Below are 3025 nucleotides of genomic sequence, written 5' to 3'. Positions count from 1 at the left end.
CCGCTCGAAAAGACACAAAGTGACGTCACTTATCAACTTCCGCTAGCTTCCTGCTCTGGCTACCAGTAGCTATGTTGCATTAACTGCTGCTGGGCTTTCTGCATTGTTAAACATATTCCGTTTGGTTAAACTTTTTATCCTTGGTTATATCTGAATTTATTTATTTTACATTTTAAGTATTTTATGGCCTAAAAGTTTTCGGAACTCTTCTCAATCTGAAAGTGAAACTGTTGAGTTGAAGCGCTATTGAGCCAACATATTGCCATGCGTCAAAATTGATACCATCTGTCCTCAGTTCCTACTGTTTAAATAAGAGATTAAACAACATATTTCTTACACTTTTGTCTTTTAATAGTGAAGTAAACTGTATTATTGGCAAACATTAAAATGTACTATAATTATTTAAAAGTTGTGTAATTCTGAGTAATGTTCTACTATTTTCAAGGGACATTGAATGCAGCACGCAGCCTTCAGAGAGAGATATATATATATATATATATATATATATATATATATATATATATATATATATATATATATATATATATATATATATATATATATATATATATATATATATAAAGGCTGCGGGCTGCATTCAATCAAAAGTTGTGCTTTTCTATTCTATTCTATTCTATTCTATTCTCTTCTGGTCTGTTCTGTGTCTAGTCTACACTCCATTGCCAGACGTTTTTATTAAGCGACTGACATGTGAGAAGTGAAATTAATACTGAGACATTAATAAAGTTATATGAATAAAGTGGAAAATGCTCATCGTGTCATTATTTAGAGACGTCCTAGAACTTTTAATGTCAATCCATTTTTTTGATGCACTGAAGAGATTAATTAGTGCGAAATTACTAGCAGGAGGGCAACAGACTCACTTGTGGGTGAATGTAACAGACTAGTTGCTCTTTTCAGTTGTTAACAACAGATCTTGGATGGCGAACTAACATAAAAGAAGCTTAAAATCCCTTATTGGTAGTCTATTATTTCATTTATGTACAGTTTTGGCGGCTGTTTTCAGATCCTTGTAATCAACACTGTGAAAGTGAACACCTATCTAGTTTTGTTCTTCACCTAGAATTTTTTTTCATTCTTATTTATTTATTAATTAATTTATTTATTTATTTAGATTTTGATAGGCAAACATACTCTAATAACCCATTAATCCAGGACTGTGCTTTTGTGGTGCCTAACCAAAAAAAGACAATCCCAGCACTGCCTACCGATAGATATCCATTAACTGGGTTAATTCTCAACTGATATGTTACAGACAATAATTTAGTCATTGAATAATAGCTAGAATGGGTGTTTTTGTCTTTCAAACTATTTAAGAATTTGTACTGAATGACACAAGCAGCTAAGTTCCACAGCAACCTGTTTCTCTGTCTCTTCAATGTTATTTTTGTGTATTGTAAATCTGTATAAATCACCTGATGTATAAAATTAGTTTAATTATTTGATTTATTTAAACTAGAAAAGGAAATTTTCCAAATTCTCATTTCTAGTTTAAAATCTGCTGGGACGCCACCTGAAGTCAGATTTCTGTAATACTTTGCTGTGGTGCAAAAATATAGTATATATAATGCATTGTTATCATTTTATAATGCTAACCATACGCCCTTTTTTCAATAAGCACAACAAGAAGTAAATCCTTGTAGCTTTAAGTCTTAAAACCAAAATGTAATAAACTCATATATATCTTCAAGTTTTAGCTTTGGAGACAAATGATCCACAAAGTTATGGCTTGACTGAAAGCAACTAAAGAAAAGTTCATGCTTGATTCACATCGCCCTGATAAAAATGAAAAGAAAAAAAAAATGTTCCAGCTCTTTACATTTTAAGTGTCTTACTTGTGTAAAGCATTCTCCTTACAAACAGAATGATCCCATCAGATATCCCCAGTTTCAAAATAACATTAACTGGAGTTTGCAGAACAGCCAAAAGACACAGAATTAAATGCTTTGCAGTAGGACGCTATCAGACCATGCTGACCTTGAAAGTGAAGCCACACTATTGGTAAAGTGTCTTCTCAAATTAAATCAGTTGCAGAAAGAGCTGATGTAGTTTAGCTGCTTGCTAGTTTGTATTTTACATTGCCTCTATAGTCCCCAGTATCATAGATCATGTATCCTTACTCATCCCTGTGTTCTGGGGTGCTGTCTCCTGTATGGTGCACTTTTCTTAGACCTACATGTCATCTGTAGCTCATTCTGTATCTGCTGGGATAACTAGCTACAAAGGTACTTAAAAAATCTTCAGAATGTTGTCGTCATTGTTCTGTGCTTGCAATGGTTTTTAATGACCACATTCTTCTGTGTCTGAGATGAAAGCTGCTTATGTTGAGGTCACAAAGAAGGACATTTTTAAAAGCAAACAAGAATTTGGAGTGTATGTTCAAGCAGGGAAAAGATGATACAAAAATACAAGAGTTATTTAACAAAAAAAACAATATTATTGTTGTTTAAAAATTGTGTTCCTGCTAACAAGCCCCTAAAAGCTTCATAAAAACACTTAATTTAATCTAAAACACAAACTGATCTGATTAGACTTGCCAGTCAGTTTCAGAGGCATTAAAGGGGTCCAGCGTGAAATTCTGAACAAGGACACAGTTCATATGCAACTGTGTTGCATATGAACTGTGTTTACATATGCAACTTAAACTTTTATGTGAGATAAAAGAAATAATTTAAACAATTAAATTAAATATATCCATTTATAAACAGAATCAAACATGAACATACTATCTAAATATGCCAGCAGCTCATTCAGAGAGAAGCACTTTGCATCCCTGCAAACATTCAACATATTCCGCCTTCATGAAGAAGGCATGAGATACTTATTGATCATTCCCTACAGTTATTCAGCATTCATTAGAGGACACCTCACAGGAAAAAATGAGACCTTCATCATAGGCTGTTGTCTTTATTTCCCTTTTCCTAATGAATATTGTTCATTCTTTCTCTCCCCTGCTTTGCACATTTTCCATGACCAGTGTCTCACATGTCGGAATGGTAAAAAG

This window comes from Telmatherina bonti (assembly GCF_933228915.1).
Source record: "Telmatherina bonti genome assembly, chromosome: 6".
NCBI lineage: Eukaryota > Metazoa > Chordata > Actinopteri > Atheriniformes > Telmatherinidae > Telmatherina > Telmatherina bonti.
Note: the sequence above shows the minus strand (reverse complement) of the source record.